The following is a 19,536-nucleotide window of genomic DNA, read 5'->3' as shown; positions in this document are numbered from 1 at the left end:
TACCGATGCAAAGTACTCATTAAGAATCTCACCCATTTTCTCTTTCCTTCTTTGGACTTGAGTGGGCCAACCCTTTCTCTAGTTTACCCACTTGCTGCTTACATACGAATTTGGGATTTTGGGATTTTTCTTAGTCCTGTTTGCTAAAGATATTTCATTACCACTTTAAGCCCTCTTAATTCCTTGTTTCAGATTGATCCTAGTTTCCCGTTATTCTTCCAAAGCTTCGTCTGTTTTCAGTTGCCTAGTCCTCATGTATGCTTCCTTTTTCCTTTTAGCCAGTCTCACAATTTCACCTGTCATCCATGGTTCCCTAATCTTGTCATTTCTATCCCTCATTTGCACAGGAACATATCTCTCCTGAATTCTAATCAGCCTCTCTTTCAAAGCCTCCCACGTATCGAATGTGGATTTCCCATCAAACAGCTGCTGGCAATCTACATTCCCCAGCTCCTGCCAAGTTTTGCTAGAGTAGGCCATCCCTCAGTTTGGCACTCTTCCTTTAGGACCACGCTCGTCTTTGTCCATGAGTATTCTAAAACTTATGGAGTTGTGATCACTATTCCCAAAATAAACCCCCACTGAAACTTCAGCCACCTGGCCGGGCTCATTCCCCAGCACCAGGTCCAGTATGGCCCCTTCCCGAGTTGGACTACTTACATACTGCTCTGGAAAACCCTCCTAGATACTCCTTACAAATTCTGCCCCATCTAGACCTCTAACCCTAAGCGAATCTCAGTCAATGTTGGGAAAATTAAAATCTCTGATCATAACCACCCCGTTGATCCTACATCTTTCCATAATCTGTTTACATATTTGTACCTCTACCTTGTGCTCACTGTTGGAAGGCCTGTAGTACAGGCCCAAAACATTGTTACCACATCCTTCCTATTTCTGACCTCTGCCCATATTGCCTCATTGCTTGAGTCCTCCATAGTGCTGTCCTTCAGCACAGCTGTGATATCCTTTCTGACCAGTAATGCAACTCCTCTACCCCTTTTACGTCCATCTCTGTCCTGCCTGAAGCATCTATATCCTGGGACATTTAGTTGCCAATCTTGCCCTTCCCTCAACCAAGTCTCAGTAATAGCAATATCATCATACTCCCAGGTACTGATCCACGCCTTTAGTTCATCTGCCTTACCTACTACACTTCTTGCATTAAAACAAATGCACCTCAGACCACCCGTTGCTTTGCGTTCATCATCTACTCTTGGAGCTTGTTCAAGGAGCAACTATTGAGTGTCCTTGATAAGTATGTACCTGTCAGGCAGGGAGGAAAGGGTCGTGTGAGGGAGCTGTGGTTTAATAAGGACTTGGAATCCCTTGTTAAAGGGAGGAGGGCGGCCTATGTGTGAAGGTTCAATTGGGGCGATTGAGAGTTATAAGGTAGCCAGGAAGGATCTAAAGAGAGCTAAGAGCAGCAAGGAGGGGACATGAAAAGTCCTTAGTCGGTAGGATTAGGGAAAACCCAAAGGCTTTCTATAGGTATGTCAGGAATAAAAGAATGACTAGGGTAGGAATAGGTCCAGTCAAGGATAGCAGTGGGAAGTTGCATGTGGAGGCTGAAAAGATTGGGGAGACACTGAATGAATATTTTTCATCAGTATTCACTCAGGAACAGGACATTGTTGCCAATGTGAATACTGAGTCACAATTAATTAGAATGGACGGCTTTGAGGTATGTAGGGAAGAGGTGTTGGAAATTCTGGAAAGGGTGAAAATAGATAAGTCCCCTGGGCCTGATGGCATTTATCCTAGGATTCTCTGGGAAGCAAGGGAGGAGATTGCAGAGCCATTGGCCTTGATTTTTATGTCCTCGTTGTCTACAGGAATAGTGCCAAAGACTGGAGGATAGCAAATGTGGTTCCCTTGTTCAAGAAGGGGAGTAGGGATAACCCTAGTAACTATAGGCCGGTGAGTCTCACTTCTGTTGTGGGCAAAGTCTTAGAGAGAATTGTAAGGGATAGGATTTATGAACATCTGGATAGGAATAATGTGATCAAGGATAGTCAGCATGGTTTTGTGAAGGGCAGATCGTGCCTCACAAACCTTATTGAATTCTTTGAGAAGGTGACTAAGGAGGTGGATGAGGGTAAAGCGGTAGATGTGGTGTATCTGGCTTTTAGTAAGGCGTTTGATAAGGTTCCCCATGGTAGGCTCCTGCAAAAAATACGGAGGTATGGCATTGAGGGTGAGTTGGAGGTTTGGATTAGGAATTGGCTGGCTGGAAGAAGACAGAGGGCAGTAGTTGATAGTAAAGGTTCATCTTGGAGTGCAGTTACTAGCGGTGTTCCGCAAGGATCTGTTTTGGGACCATTGCTGTTTGTCATTTTTATAAATGACCTGGAAGAGGGGCGAGAAGGCTGGGTGAGCAAGTTTGTGGATGATACGAAAGTCGGTGGAGTTGTTGACAGTGAGGAAGGAATTGTCAGGTTACAGCGGGATATAGATAAGCTGCAGAGCTGGGCAGAGAGGTGGCAAATGGAGTTCAATGTGGGTAAGTGTGAGGTGATTCACTTTGGTAAAAGTAACAAAAAGATGGGGTACTGGGCTAATGGTAGGATACTTGGTAGTGTGGATGAGCAGAGGGATCTTGGTGTCCATGTACACAGATCTCTGAAAGTTGCCATCCAGGTAAATAGTGCAGTGAAGAAGGCATATGGTGTACTGGCTTTTATTGGTAGAGGAATTGAGTTCTGGAGTCCTGAGGTCATGTTGCAGTTGTATAAGACTCTGGTGCGGCCGCATCTGGAGTATTATGTGCAGTTTTGGTCACCATACTATAGGAAGGATGTGGAGGCACTGGAACGGGTGCAGAAGAGGTTTATCAGGATGTTGCCTGGTATAGTAGGAAGATCGTATGAGGAAAGGCTGAGGCACTTGGGGCTGTTTTCATTGGAGAAAAGAAGGTTTAGGGGTGACTTGATAGAGGTGTACAAGATGATTAGGGTTTAGATAGGGTTGACCATGAGAACCTTTTTCCACGTATGGAGTCAGCTTTTACGAGGGGGCATAGCTTTAAATTAAGGGGTGGTAGGTATAGGACAGATGTTAGGGGTAGATTCTTTACTCAGCGAGTTCTGAGTTCATGGAATGCCCTGCCAGTAGCAGTGGTGGACTCTCCCTCTTTATGGGCATTTAAACGGGCATTGGATAGGCATATGGAGGATAGTGGGCTAGTGTAGGTTAGGTGGGCTTGGATCGGCGCAACATCGAGGGCCAAAGGGCCTGTACTGCGCTGTATTTTTCTATGTGCTATGTTCCCCTTCATCACCGTTATCATGTTAAGATATCTGACCCAGTGAGAATTTATCTGTGATATCTGCAATGTCAGCTAATAAACAGAAAACTACAAATTGCATGAAATAGATTGTTAATCTAATGTCAGCGTTGACGTAATGTACTATCATCAACTGTCTGTTCTCAAAAGCTATCATAATATATTTTAACCTACCAATCCATATTGCACAATAATTTTAATTGATGCTCTGGTATCTGACTGTCTGCTAATCTATTGCTCCAATGTAATGTCTAATGGTGTTATCTTAACTCCAGGCAGGGATGTTCAGAGAAGACAAAAATCCACACATCTGTATACATCAAATTGGAGATCTAATGTGGTGTCTACTTTCATTTTCAAGAATTAATGTTTTCTTACTGGTTTTCTCTCTCTGCATCAAGGCAATGGTGGAAGAAGAATTGTTTGACTGCATCTCCCCTTCCCTCCCCTCTGTGACCCCCAAGTGGTTCACCTCGAAGCTGAGAATCCTAGATTTTTCAAGCCTCCACTGTGACTCCAAGCAAAAACTCAAGGGGCTAACCTCTCCACTGGAGGGTGGGATTCTGAATGTCTACATTCGTTTCAGAGGGTTAGGGCTGCAAGGGTTGATGAGTCTATGACCAGAGGAGAAAAAGGGCGGAGGCAGTTATAGTAGGCCTCGTACTCTTGATTCCCTCATGAGACCTACTGTTTTTGTCAGGCTGTAGACAGGGTCATCTCCCGGACAATCTTGGAGGTCAAGAGAAATCACGTTGCTGTAATTCATTCATCATAAAAACATCAGAAGCTTGACTCAAGCAATCAAGACGAAGCAAGGGATCATGGAAAGTACTCTTTCCAATCCCACCAACCAGGGTCGATAAATCTAACCAGAGATGTTGTGGATTAGTGGTGCTGGAAGAGCACAGCAGTTCAGGCAGCATCCGAGGACCAGTAAAATCGACGTTTCGGGCAAAAGCCCTTCACCAGGAATAAAGGCAGAGAGCCCGAAGGGTGGAGAGATAAGCTAGAGGAGGGTGGGGGTGGGGAGAAAGTAGCATAGAGTACAATAGGTGAGTGGGGGAGGGGATGAAGGTGAGAGGTCAGGGGCGGGGGGAGGGTGGAGTGGATAGGTGGAAAAGAAGATAGGCAGGTAGGACAAGTCATGGGGACAGTGCTGAGCTGGAAGTTTGGAACTAGGGTGAGGTGGGGGAAGGGGAAATGAGGAAACTGTTGAAGTCCACATTGATGCCCTGGGGTTGAAGTGTTCCGAGGCGGAAGATGGGGCGTTATTCCTCCAGGCATCTGGTGGTGAGGGAGCGGCGGTGAAGGAGGCCCAGGACCTCCATGTCCTCGGCAGAGTGGGAGGGGGAGTTGAAATGTTAGGTTACAGAGCGGTGTGGTTGATTGGTGCGGGTGTCCCGGATACATTCCCTAATGCGCTCTGCTAGGAGGTGTCCAGTCTCCCCAATGTAGAGGAGACCGCATCGGGAGCAACGGATACAATAAATGATATTGGTGGATGTGCAGGTAAAACTTTGATGGATGTGGAAGGCTCCTTTAGGGCCTTGGATGGAGGTGAGGGAGGAGGTGTGGGCGCAGGTTTTGCAGTTCCTGCGGTGGCAGGGGAAGGTGCCAGGGTGGGAGGGTGAGTTGTAGGGGGGTGTGGACCTGACCAGGTAGTCACAGAGGGAACGGTCTTTGCGGAACGTGGAAGGGGTGGGGAGGGAAATATATCCCTGGTGGTGGGGTCTCTTTGGAGGTGGCGGAAATGTCGGCGGATGATTTGGTGTATGCGAAGGTTGGTAGGGTGGAAGGTGAGCACCAGGGGCGTTCTGTCCTTGTTACGGTTGGAGGGGTGGGGTTTGAGGGCGAAGGTGCGGGATGTGGACGAGATGCATTGGAGGGCATCTTTAACCACGTGGGAAGGGAAATTGCAGTCTCTAAAGAAGGAGGCCATCTGGTGTGTTCTGTGGTGGAACTGGTCCTCTTGGAAGCAGATACGGCGGAGGCGGAGGAATTGGGAATACAACCCCTACAACCCAGCCCCTACAACCCACCCTCCCATCCTGGCACCTTCCCCTGCCACTGCAGGAACTGTAAAACCTGCACCCACACCTCCTCCCTCACCTCCATCCAAGGCCCTAAAGGTGCCACATCCATCAAAGTTTTACCTGCACATCCACCAATATCATTTATTGTATCCGTTGCTCCCGATGCGGTCTCCTCTACATTGGGGAGACTGGACGCCTCCTAGCAGAGCGCTTTAGGGAACATCTCCGGGACACTTGCACCAATCAACCAAACCGCCCCGTGGCCCAACATTTTAACTCCCCCTCCCACTCTGCCGAGGCTGGGTTTTTTTCCCTGGAGCATTGTGGGTTGAGGGATGACCTTATCAAGGGTTTTCACACAGAGGGTGGTTTCTGTATGGAATGAGCTGCCACTGGAAATGGAGGTGCAGGTACAGTTACAATATTTAAAGGACATTTGGACAAGTGCATGTATATGAAATGTTTGGAGGGATGTGGATCATGCACAGGCAGGTGGGTCTAGTTTAGTTTGGGATTATGGGCAGCATGGATGAGTTGCACTGATAGCTCTGTTTCTGTGCTGTATGGCTCTATGACTCAATCTAGAAGGACAGGGGCAGCAGATACATGAGAATACCACATGCTCATTCCCCTCCAAGCCACACGCCATCCTGACTTGGAAATATATCACCGTTCCTTCAGTGTCGCTGGGTCAAAATCCTGGAATTCCTGGAAGGGCATTATGGGTCTCCTGGCAGCACATGGGTTGCAGTGGTTCAAGAAGGCAACTCACCACCACCTTCCCAAGGGGCAATTAAGGATAGGAAATAAATGCTGGCCAGTCAGCAAGACACATGTTTCATGAGTGAATTTTAAAAAAACTGGAGTACTATGGCAATGATTTTTATCCTCATGCTCCCTTCCTGCCAGAGCAGGGGCTGTCATTTCCCCAAGCCCCTAAATTCACTGAGACAGACTGCCACTGAAGGGTCTTGAATTCTAATTCCACCCAATTTAATTTAGAATTTTATCTTGTGCTGTCTCGCATACATAGTTTCCCTATCGGTGCTGGAAGGATGGTGTCATGCTGTTTTGAGGCAAGATTAGAATCGCACTTTCTAATGAGGAAGACAATGAAACTGTACAATCAACTCCTATATTAAACCGTAATGTTTTTAATAAGAAATTTAATTAAAAATATTATTTGTTTTTTTCTATTTATTATCTGCTTCACTGATAAATACATTAATGGCTAAGCTTGCATTGTTCACATTCAAAAACTCTTTTTATTAACTGTTTGGTCTTAAAGGGTTCTCTTTTTCGAAACACGCAACCATCTGCTTACGCAGAAAGTAAATCACCAACGCTCCCTGGACAGCACCTTCCAAACCTATAACCTCTATCATCTGGAAAGACAAGGCAGCAGCTACATAGGAACTCATTCACCTGCAAGTTCCCCTCCAAACCACTCACCATGCTGACTTGGAAATATATTGCCGTTCTTTCACTTAGTCAGGACGTGAAAAATTAAAACCAGCACCATAAAGTGAGTGTTTCTCCACAGAGTTGGGAGTGTGGGGGGGTGGGGGGGACAACAGTCAGGTGAACTGCTTGCTTCGTGGGGTAACACTCTACAATCCGCCAGCCTAACCCTGAGTCCTTGGTCACCTGTCATTTTAGTTGCCTGGTCCACTCCCACATTGACTCCTCTGTCCTTGACTGGCTACAGAGCTCCATTAAAGATCAGCCGAACCACAAGCGTTCGAGACTCATCTTTCAGTTCACCACCTCACAGCCTCAGGGCTCAGTTTCGAGTGAACAATCTGTGACCGTAAAAATTGCCTCCATTATTTCACATCTCCGATGTTAGCAAGATTTCATAGTTGCCATTTTGATGCATCCATCTTTTCCTCCTTTATGTTGCCATCTTCCTTTACTTTGCACGATCATTATTGTGTGACTTATGCCCTCCTGAGCTCTCTTATATATAGAAACACACAAACGTGGACTCGGACACACACACATGCACACAGACACACGGACACACACACACACACACACACACACACACACACCTGCCCCACCCCAGAACCAAGCCATTCTGAAGAAATTAGTCTGGGCTCAAAACATTAACTCTGTTTATTTCCTGCAGATGCTTCCAGCCCTGTGACATTTCTCCAGTATTCTCTGTGATTGTTTCAGTTTTCCAGCATTCAGTGTTTTTCCTTTATTAAGCTGGGTGAGAAATCGGTAGCTAATTCCCCTGAGTCAAAATCCCACAACCTGCCCTTGGAGCTGTCCTAAGTTGGTGAAAGAGTTGTAACTGTCCAGAAGGAGGTCATCCAGCTCATCAGACCTATACCAGCTCATTGCATTTTTGTAAATCTTTCTTCCATCAGGAGTTTGCCATGGAGAACAGGGTAGCCCCTGGAACTGCTGCATGAGATTCATTGAATCCCTACAATGTGGAAACAGGCTATTCAGTCCATTGAGTGCGCCAAAGAATATCAATCCACCAAAGAGTATCCCTGTAATCCTATATCCCATGGCCAAGACACCTAACCTGCACAGCTTTGGGTTGGGGGAGGAAACCGGAGCACCTGGAGGATACCCACGCAGACACGGGGAGAATGCGCAAACTCCACACAGACAGTTGGCAGAGGCTGGAATCAAACCTGGCACTGTGAGGCAGCATTGTTAACCACTGAGCCACGATGCCATGCAAATCCCAAGTTCGCCTGCAAGCCAACCAGGAAGGTGCCTCCCCACAGTCTATGGGAAATGGCACTGTCAAAGCCGCCAACTCTCTCACTCTGACCACAGGTCAGAACGGCTCAAGAGCTCATAATCTCCCTCACGGCTTTGGGAGCACAATCTCAGCTCGTGAGAGCTATCATCTGGTTTTGAAAATGTGACAGGCCGAGTCTTTAATCATTGGAAGGAGGAACTGTTTTAGGAACTCGATAGAAACTCTCTCCTGGTTAACTGGTCCAGAGCTGAGGGGTGTGGTGGTGGTGGTGGTAAAAACAATGACTGCAGAGGCTGGAAACCAGATTCTGGATTAGTGGTGCTGGAAGAGCACAGCAGTTCAGGCAGCATCCGAGGAGCAGTAAAATCGACGTTTCGGGCAAAAGCCCTTCATATATTTCCTGATGAAGGGCTTTTGCCCGAAACGTTGATTTTGCTGCTCCTTGGATGCTGCCTGAACTGCTGTGCTCTTCCAGCACCACTAATCCAGTGTGGTGGTGGTGGTGGTGGAAGTTGGTGGGTGGCTTAAAATTGCAGCTAGGCTGTTCAGAAGTCATATCAGGATATACTTCACAGAAATTCACAACCTCTCCATTTCCCCAAGAAGCTGTTGAGCTTAAAGGTCAATTGGAAATCCGAAGATCAATGGACTCTTGTTTGCAAAAGGCCTGAGGGAGGTTATACAAACTAAACAGGCGAAGGAAATTGTGGTACATGTAGGTCCCAATCTATCTGAGATCAAAAGGTCCCTTCCTGCACCTACGTTGCTCTTTTAGTCAGTGAGGAATATGGCTGGATGAAAATTATGGAGAGTTTGTTGGTTCAGGGTGGTCGATGGAATGATACACACAGCAGTAATCCTGCTTTGCTTCAGGCTGCGTAAAGCAGTGATATTTCCTTCCCACAACCACCCCCTCATAGACAGAGCGATACCAGTGTCTAGCCTGCTGACACCTGCCATGTGTTTTGCCAGGGGTAGGAACCTAAGAACAACACCCCAGAGAAAACAATCCCTTTTCTCGGATTCTGTTTGCACATAAAACCAGAAGGAATCAAGCAGGTCTTGGTCCACTCCGTCATTCACGTCAACGTACACAGCCCCTTGAACTAGCACTGCCTCGTTCTAATAGTGTTAGCGTTACTGTAACTGCTGTGGGGTGTTTTTGGAGACATTGTTCTATGTGCACTTAACACATTCACATCTTGTCTCTTATCAGAGGTGCGAATGTCTTTTAGTGAATTAGGATTAGAGCTTATTTCCATGTGTATTCACATACAGGGACACGGGACGACAGTGAAAAATTTACAAAGTCACCATTCACGGGGTCATCTCAGATACAAACGGACAAAATCTAAGGTATATAGCAGAGAATAAAGAAGGATTAGCCATAGGCCTGGATCTGAGCTCTTTCAGCCAGACGCAGACATCAACACCGCCACAAGGCAGGGGTCCAGACCAACTCCCATCACAGCCCAGAGAGGTCTTGTACCCAGATGCCACCGGAACCATAAAGCCACGCAGGGTCAATGCCAGCAATGCCAGCCCACAGATGCTGCTGCGTCCCACACCAGGTACCAGGCTCAAACACGCCTCCCGCCCCCATCACAGGGAACACACTCTCACCCCCCCTCCCCCATCACCAGGAACACACTCTCACCCCGCTCCCCCATCACCAGGAACACGCTCTCATCCCCCTCCCGCATCACCAGGAACACACTCTCACCCCCCTCCCACATCACCGGGAACACAGTCTTATCCCCCTCCCCCATCACCGGGAACAAACTCTCACCTCCTCCCCCATCACCGGGAACACACTCTCACCCCCCTCCCACATCACCAGGAACACACTCTCACCCCCCTCCCCATCACCAGGAACACGCTCTCACCCCCCTCCCACATCACCAGGAACACCCTCTCACCCCCCTCCACCATCACCAGGAACACACTCTCACCCCCCTCCCCCATCACCAGGAACACGCTCTCACCCCCCTCCACCATCACCGGGAACACACTCTCACCCCCCTCCCCCATCACCAGGAACACACTCTCACCCCCCTCCCCCATCACTAAGAACACACTCTCAACCCCCTCCCCCATCACCAGGAACACACTCTCAACCCCCTCCCCCATCACCAGGAACACACTCTCACCCCCCTCCCCCATCACCAAGAACACACTCTCAACCCCCTCCCCCATCACCAGGAACACACTCTCACCCCCCCTCCCCCATCACTAAGAACACACTCTCAACCCCCTCCCCCATCACCAGGAACACGCTCTCACCCCCCTCCACCATCACCAGGAACACGCTCTCACCCCCCTCCCCCATCACCGGGAACACACTCTCACCCCCCTCCCCCATCACCAGGAACACACTCTCACCCCCCTCCTCCATCACTAAGAACACACTCTCAACCCTCTCCCCCAGCACCAGGAACACGCTCTCAACCCCCTCCACCATCACCAGGAACACGCTCTCACCCCCCTCCACCATCACCGGGAACAAACTCTCACCCCCCTCCCCCATCACCAGGAACACACTCTCACCCCCCTCCCCCATCACTAAGAACACACTCTCAACCCCCTCCCCCATCACCAGGAACACACTCTCACCCCCCTCCCCCATCACCAAGAACACACTCTCAACCCCCTCCCCCATCACTGGGAACACACTCTCACCTCCCTCCCCCATCACCAAGAACACACTCTCAACCCCCTCCCCCATCACTGGGAACACACTCTCACCCCCCTCCCCCATCACCAGGAACACATTCTCAACCCCCTCCCCCATCACCGGGAACACACTCTCACCCCCCTCCTCCATCACCGGGAACACACTCTCATCCCCCTCCCCCATCACTGGGAACACACTCTCATCCCCCTCCCCCATCACCAGGAACACACTCTCACCCCCCTGCACCACCACCAGGAGCACAATCTCAACCCACTCCCACCACCTCCAGGAACACACTCTCACACCTCACTCCCCCACCTCCAGGAACACACTCTCACACCTCACTCCCCCACCACCAGGAACACACTCTCACCCACCTCATCCACATGGACCACACTCTCACGCCCTCCCCCACCACTGGAAACACATTTTCACCATCCTCCCCACCACCAGGAACACAATCTCAGCTCCCTCCCCCACCACTACGAAAACACTCACCCCCTCCCACACCACCAGGAACACACTACCACCTCCCTCCCCCACCAACAAGAATACACTCTCACCCCCCTCTCCCAACACCAGGAACACACTACCACCTCCCTCCCCCACCAACAGGAATACACTCTCACCCCCCTCCCACATCACCAGGAACACACTCTCACCCACCTCCTCCACATGGACCAATCTCTCACCTCCCTCCCCCACCAACAGGAATACTCTCTCACCCTCTACCCCACCACCAGGAACACACTCTCATCCCCCTCCCCCATCACCAGGAACACACTCTCACCCCCCTCCCCCATCACCAGGAACACACTCTCACCCCCCTCCCCCATCACCAGGAACACACTCTCATCCCCCTCCCCCATCACCAGGAACACACTCTCACCCCCCTCCCCCATCACCAGGAACACACTCTCACCCCCCTCCCCCATCACCAGGAACACACTCTCATCCCCCTCCCCCATCACCATGAACACACTCTCACCTCCTTCCCCCACCACCAGGAACACACACTCCCCTCCCTCCCCAACCACCAGGAACACAATTTCACCCCCTCCCCTTCCACCAGGAACACACTCTCCCCTCCCTCCCGCCCACCTCCAGGAACACATTCTCACCCTGCTCCACGGTCAACAGGGACACACTCTCCCACCTCTCCCCGACCAGCAGAAAGACAATCTCACCTCCCTCCCACACCACCAGGAACACACTCTCACACCCCTCCCCCACCACCATGAGCAAACTCTCAACACCCCTCCTGCACCACCAGGAACACACTTTCCACTCCCTCTCCCACCCCCAGGATCACACTCGCAACCCCCTCCCCCACCAGGAACACACTCTCAACCCCCTCCCCCACCACCAAGAATACACACTCACCCCCTTCCCCCACCACGAGGAACACACTCTCACCTCCCTCCCCACCACCAGGAAAACATTCTCACCACCCTCCCCCTCCACCAGGAACACACTCCCAACCCCCTCCCCCAACAGGAACACACTCTCACCCCTCTCCCCCACCACTAGGAACAAGCATGTGGATGAGGGTAGAGCAGTGGATGTAGTGTACATGGATTTTAGTCAAGCATGTGGATGAGGGTAGAGCAGTGGATGTAGTGTACATGGATTTTAGTAAGGCATTTGATAAGGTTCCCCATGGTAGGCTTATGCGGAAAGTCAGGAGGCATGGGATAGAGGGAAATTTGGCCAATTGGATAGAAAACTGGCTAACCGGTCGAAGTCATAGAGTGGTGGTAGATGGTAAATATTCAGCATGGAGTCCAGTTACAAGTGGAGTTCCGCAGGGATCAGTTCTGGGTCCTCTGCTGTTTGTAATTTTTATTAATGACTTAGATGAGGGAGTCGAAGGGTGGGTCAGTAAATTTGCAGATGATACAAAGATAGGTGGAGTTGTGGACAGTGAGGAGGGCTGTTGTCGGCTGCAGAGGGACTTAGATATGATGCAGAGCTGGGCTGAGGAGTGGCAGATGGAGTTCAACCCTGCCAAGTGTGAAGTTGTCCATTTTGGAAGAACAAATAAGAATGCGGAATACAGGGTTAATGGTAGGGTTCTTGGTCAGGTGGAGGAACAGAGGGATCTTGGGGTCTATGTACATAGATCTTTGAAGGTTGCCACTCAGGTGGATAGAGTTTGTAAGAAGGCCTATGGAGTATTATCGTTCATTAGCAGAGGGATTGAATTCAAGAGTCGTGAGGTGATGTTGCAGCTGTACAGGACTTTGGTTAGGCCACATTTGGAGTACTGTGTGCAGTTCTGGTCGCCTCACTTTAGGAAAGATGTGGAAGCTTTGGAGAGGGTGCAGAGAAGATTTACCAGGATGTTGCCTGGAATGGAGAGTAGGTCATACGAGGATAGGTTGAGAGTTCTCGGCCTTTTCTCGTTGGAACGGCGAAGGATGAGGGGTGACTTGATAGAGGTTTATAAGATGATCAGAGGAATAGATAGAGTAGACAGTCAGAAACTTTTTCCCCGGGTACAACAGAGTGTTACAAGGGGACATAAATTTAAGGTGAAGGGTGGAAGGTATAGGGGAGATGTCAGGGGTGGGTTCTTCACCCAGAGAGTGGTGGGGGCATGGAATGCGCTGCCCGTGGGAGTGGTAGAGTCAGATTCATTGGCGACCTTTAAGCGGCATTTGGATAGGTACATGGATGGGTGCTTAATCTAGGATAGAAGTTCGGCACAACATCGTGGGCCGAAGGGCCTGTTCTGTGCTGTATTGTTCTATGTTCTATGTTCTATGTTCTATGCTCTCACCCTCCTCCCCCACTACCAGGAACACACTCTCACCCACCTCACCCACCACCAGGAACACACGTGCACCCCCCTTCCCCACCACCAGGAACACACTGTCACTCCCCTCCCTCACCAACAGGAATAAACTCTCACCTCCATCTTCCTCCACGAGGAACACACTCTCACCCCTCTCCCTCACCAACAGGAACACACTCTCACCTCCATCTTCCTCCACGAGGAACACACTCTCACCCCCCCTCTACCACCACCAGGAACACACTCTAACCTCCCTCCCCCACCACCAGGAACACACTCTCACCCTCCTCCCCCACCACCAGGAACACACTCTCACTCCCCTCCCTCACCAACAGGAACACACTCTCACCTCCATCTTCCTCCATGAGGAACACACTCTCACCCCCCCTCTACCACCACCAGGAACACACTCGCAACCCCCTCCCACACCACCAGGAACACACTCTCATCCCCCTCCCCCACCACGAGGAACACACACTCAACCCCCTCCCACACCACCAGGAATACACTCTCACCCCCCTCTACCACCACCAGGAACACACTCTAACCTCCCTCCCCCACCGCCAGGAACACACTCTCACCCTCCTCCCCCACTACCAGGAACACACTCTCACCCCTCTCCCTCACCAACAGGAACACACTCTCACCTCCATCTTCCTCCATGAGGAACACACTCTCACCCCCCCTCTACCACCACCAGGAACACACTCGCAACCCCCTCCCCCACCACCAGGAACACACTCTCACTCCCCCCCCCTCCCCCGCCACCAGCAACACACTCTCACCCCCCTCCCCACCACGAGGAACACACACTCAACCCCCTCCCACACCACCAGGAATACACTCTCACCCCCCTCTACCACCACCAGGAACACACTCTAACCTCCCTCCCCCACCACCAGGAACACACTCTCACCCTCCTCCCCCACTACCAGGAACACACTCTCAACCACCTCACCCACCACCAGGAACCCACCACCAGGAACACACTCTCACTCCCCTCCCTCACCACCAGGACCACACTCTCACCTCCATCTTCCTCCACGAGGAACACACTCTCACCTCCCCCCCTCTCCCACCACAAGGAACACACTCTCACCTCCCTCCCTCACCACCAGGAACACACTCTCAGAGCTCCCCCCCCCCCCACCACCACCAGGAACACACACTCACCCCCCTCCCCCACCACCAGGAACACACATTCACCCCCCTCCCCCTCCGCCAGGAACACACTCTCACTCCTCTCCCCTGCCACTGCCTACGTGGATGCCTTGATGCTGGATACCTGGACCAGCCCAGTTTCTGTTCCTTTCGACAGAATGTAATAGCTATTCCTTTCCTGAGCATACAAGCAATAATTTTCTCATCCCGTCATGAAGTGGGTTCATACATCCAGAAGTTCTTACGCATTGCTTCCTACCCGAATACTGAGCAGTTTTGCTCATCCATTTTGAGAAGGTGTTTAGATTCAATCACATTGTTGTGAGTTCCGTATAGGCCGGGATTGGTAAGCAGGGCCAATTTCCCTCCCTGCAGTGAAGCAGACAGGTTTCTACATTCTGAGATTGAGATTCTCTTCGCGTTCTAGGCTTCAAATTTCAAGAAAGTAACAGCAGGAATGAATTTAACAATGAGGTCTCGATCAACAGGGCCACTGGACTGAGGAATGGCAGACGGCGTTTAATCCTGATAAATGCAAAGTCTTCAATTTTGTTAATGCAAAACGTGGGCGGGGCTTACACAGTCAATAATAATGCCCTGGGGACAAAAAGGATCTAGGGGTACACATTCATTGTTCCTTGAAAGTGGATATGATATGGAGGAGCCAGTGTTGGACTAGAGTGGACAAAGTTAAAATTTACACAACACCAGGTTCTAGTCCGACAGGTTTATTTGGAAGCACTAGCTTTCCGAGTGCTGACTCCCCCCCCCCAACCCTATCTTCTGCATATAAATCGACATTTCCCTAGCTTCCATCTGTTCTGAGGACGCCAAATGCCAACTCTGATTTCTCTTCCCAGATGCTGCCAGACCTGCTGAGCTTTTCCACCAACGTCTGTTTCGGTGGCAGAGCCACCAAAGGTCAGACAATCAAAATCAGGGGTACACGCGATGGGGAGAACTCCAAAACGGGCACCTCAGAGGACTGTGAGCCTGAGGACCCCCACCGAGGTAGGGAGGGTTGGGGTGAGGGCTCAGAGGGATTTGAAAACCAAGAAAAAGATTTTGAAGTCGCACTGAAATCAAAAGAGGGACATGTGAGGCTGAGCACGGAGGCAATAATGAGGATATTTTATTTGAAGCAAAGAATGATGAGCTGATTGATATGTTTGACAAAGAGAAGATGTCAGAGGGCCATCAGTATAAAACACATCTTAAAAAGATTTCAGGGGAAACCTTGCTTTAGAGCAGGTGAGGGGTGAGAGTGCAGGGTGCAGGAAATAAAATGGAGTGGTTGATGTTGTGACAATACAATGGCTTTAAGAGGTGTACTTTGTCCTATTTTTGACTAAGAAAGTTTGAGACAGAGGTGCTGACCACTCTGCTCCAAAACCAACGAACAGCTTGTGAGGCCTTGGTTTTTTGTTTAAAGTTGCAACAATAGAAGCAGCCTGGACGGGTGGGGTCAAGCTCCCACCAAACCAGGATGCTTAGCTTTCATGTTTCAGTCACAGTTGCTGCTGCAGTCTTGAAGCTAGGTTTGGAAGCTGCAGTTCGTATCTCCCTGTTACTCTGCTTCTCAGAGTTTTCTCTTGATGGTTTTCCTCCTGGACTGGAGAATTGTCTGTGAGACATTATATTTTACTAAATTTGCCTTTGCCAAGAGTGTGCTTATGGGATTTTACGATGTTAGAACAGTTATTGTTTAGAACACACAACATAGAACAGTACAGCACAGTACAGGCCCTTTGGCCCTCGATGTTGTACCGGCCTTTTATCCTACTCTGAGATCAAGCTAACCTACATACCCTCCATTTTGCTATCATCCATGTGCCTATCCAAGAGTGACTTAAATGTCCCTAATGTCTCTGACTTTACTACCACCACTGGCAGTGCATTCCACGCACCCACCGCTCTCTGTGCAAAGAACCTACCACTGACATCTCCCCTAAACCTTCCCCTAATCATTTTATCCCTTCATGATAGTCATTTCTGCCCTGGGGAAAAGTCTCTGGCTATCCACTCTATCTATGCCTCTCATCGTCTTGTACACTTCAATCAAGTCACCCCTCATCCTTCTTTGCTCCAATGAGAAAAGCCCTAGCTTCCTCAACCTTTCTTCATAAGATATGCCCTCCAGTCCACACCACATCCTGGTAAATCTCCTGAGCACCCTCTCTAAAGCTTCCACATCCTTCCTATAATGAGATGACCAGAAATGAACACAGTGTTCCAAGTGTGGTCTTACCAGGGATCTATAGAGCTGCACTATAACCTCACAGCTCTTAAATTCAATTCCCCTATTAATGAAAGCCAACACACCATACAGCTTCTTAACAGCCCTATTAACTTGACTGGGAAGTTTGAGGGATCTATGGACATGGACCCAAAAATCCCACTGTTCCTCCACACTGCCAAGAATCCTGCCTTTAACCCTGTATTCTGCATTCAAATTCAACCTTCCAAAGTGAATGAATCCTGTCAATATCCCATTGCAACCTACAACAGCCCTCCACGCTATCCACAACTCCACCAACCTTCATGTCATCAGCAAACTTACTTACCCACACTTCCGCTTTCTCACCCAAGTCATTTATAAAAATGACGAAGAACAGAGCTTCCAGACAGATACCTACGGAACACCACTGGGCACCGAGCTCCAGGCTGAATACGTTCCATCTACCACCACCCACTGTCTTCTATGGACCAGCCAATTCTGTATCCAGGCAGCCAGCTTTCCCTGTATCCCATGCCTCCTTACTTTCTGAATGAGCTTACCATGGGGAACCTTATCAACTCCTTGCTAAAATCCACGTACACCACATCCACTGCTCTACCTTCATCAATGTGTCTTGTCACATTCTCAAAGAATTCAGTAAGGCTTGTGAGGCATGACCTGCTCCTCACAAAGCCATGCTGACTGTCTCTAATCAAAGTAATTACAAATCCTGTCTCTTAGAATCCTCTCCAATACTTTGTCCACCACTGATGTAAGACTGACTGGTGTGTAATTCACAGGATTATCCCAATTCCCTTTCTTGAAAAAGGGAATAACATTTGCCACCCTGCAATCATCTGGCATGAATCCTGTGGACATTGAGGACTCAAAGATCATCGCCAATGGTGCAGTGATCTCTTCCCTTGCTTCCAGTAGTAACCTAGGGTATATCCCATCTGGCCGAAGGGATTCATCTATTCTTACATTTTTCAAAATTTTCAGCACATCCTCTTTCCGAGCACTGTCCTCAGAAATGTCAAGGTTCCACTCAGTTGTGAATACTGAAGCAAAGTATTCATTAAGGACATCTGCTACTTCCTCTGACTCCAGGCACAAGTTCCCTCCACTACCCCTGATCAGTCCTACCTCACTCTAGCCAGCCTCTTGATCCCTCACATAAGTGAGGAAAGGCTGAGGCACTTGGGGCTTTTCTCATTGGAGAAAAGAAGGTTTAGGGGTGACTTGATAGAGGTGTACAAGATGATTAGGGGTTTTGATAGGGTTGACCATGAGACCTTTTTCCACGTATGGAGTCAGCTATTACGAGGGGGCATAGCTTTAAATTAAGGGGTGGTAGGTATAGGACAGATGTTAGGGGTAGGTTCTTCACTCAGCGAGTCGTGAGTTCATGGAATGCCCTGCCAGTAGCAGTGGTGGACTCTCCCTCTTTATGGGCATTTAAACGGGCATTGGATAGGCATATGGAGGATAGTGGGCGAGTGTAGGTTAGGTGGGCTTGGATCGGCGCAACATCGATGGCCGAAGGGCCTGTACTGCGCTGATTCTTCTATGTTCTATGTTCTATAAGTGTAGAATATCTTAGGGTTTTTCCTTAATCATACCTGCTAAATCTTATGCTCCTGTCTAGCTCTCCTAAGTCTATTCTTCAGTTCCTTCTTGTTTACCTTGTAACCCTCTAGAGCCCTGTCTGATCCTTGCCTCCTCAACCTTCAGTAAGCTTCCTTCTTCCTTTTGACTAGATGCTCCACATCCCTTGTCACCCAAGGTTCTTTCACCCTACCATCTCTTCCTTACCTCAGTGGGACAAACCTGTCCAGCACTATCAGCAAGTGCTTCCTAAACAGCCTCCACATTTCTGTCGTGCATTTACCTGAAAATACCTGTTCCCAATTTTGGTGCCCCAGTTCCTGCCTGATAGCGTTGTAATTCCCCTTCCCCAAATTAAATACTTCCCCATACCGTCTGCTCCAATCCCTCTCCATGACTAGGTAAAGGTCATGGAGTTGTGGTCACTATCACCGAAATGCTCTCCCATCGTGAGATCTGACACCTGGCCTAGTTTGTTGCCAAGCACCAAATCCAATATGGCCTCTCCTCCAGTCGACTTATCTATATATTGCGACGGGAACACTTCTTGGATACACCTGACAAAAATTGCTCCATCCAAACTATTTGAATAAGGAGGTTCCAATCAATATTAGAAAAGTTAAAGTCACCCATGACAATAGCCCTGTTACCTCTGCACTTTTCCAAAATGTGTCTCCCAATCTGTGTCTCTGTTGCTACTGGCGGGCCTATAGAAAGCTCCCAATAAGCGTCCAAGCTCCTTTCCTGTTTCTGATTTCCACTCATACAGACTCTGCAGACAAACCCTTCTCAACGGTATCCCTTTCTGCAGCTGTGATACTATCCCTGATTTAGCAATGCCACTCCTCCATCTCTTCTACCTACCCCCCCCCACCCCCACCCTATTTCTTTAGAAGCGTCTAAACTCTGGAACATCCAACAATCATTCCTGCCTCTGTGATATCCGCAATGGCCACAACATCCATAGTTCCAAGTACTGATCCATGCTCTGAGTTCATCACCCTCATGCCTGATACTTCTTGCTTATATGGAGG

The sequence above is a fragment of the Chiloscyllium punctatum genome, chromosome 46, assembly GCF_047496795.1.
Source record: "Chiloscyllium punctatum isolate Juve2018m chromosome 46, sChiPun1.3, whole genome shotgun sequence".
NCBI lineage: Eukaryota > Metazoa > Chordata > Chondrichthyes > Orectolobiformes > Hemiscylliidae > Chiloscyllium > Chiloscyllium punctatum.
This window is presented reverse-complemented; position numbering follows the sequence as displayed.